Here is a 262-nt window from a genome sequence, read left to right as displayed (position 1 = left end):
ACCGTCGACCAAAAGCATCTACTGATTTAAACTGTTGATCCACTAATCCTATTAATACATGTAAATAATGGTGTAAAATGTAGTTTGTCATCTTTTTCATCGTCATCAGATATGACCCATTTGGACGTTCAGAGGTTCCGTAGTTACCATGGAAACACCATCATCTTCTACAACATTGATTCACCAGTAAAACCCATAAAGTTGGATCAATGACAGCGGATGGACACACTGGGTTTATGTTCAGTTAATGAGAGATTTTATG

This window comes from Sphaeramia orbicularis, chromosome 9, assembly GCF_902148855.1.
Source record: "Sphaeramia orbicularis chromosome 9, fSphaOr1.1, whole genome shotgun sequence".
In the NCBI taxonomy this organism is placed as follows: domain Eukaryota; kingdom Metazoa; phylum Chordata; class Actinopteri; order Kurtiformes; family Apogonidae; genus Sphaeramia; species Sphaeramia orbicularis.
The sequence above is the reverse complement of the archived record's forward strand: the minus strand, read 5'-3'. Positions refer to the sequence as shown.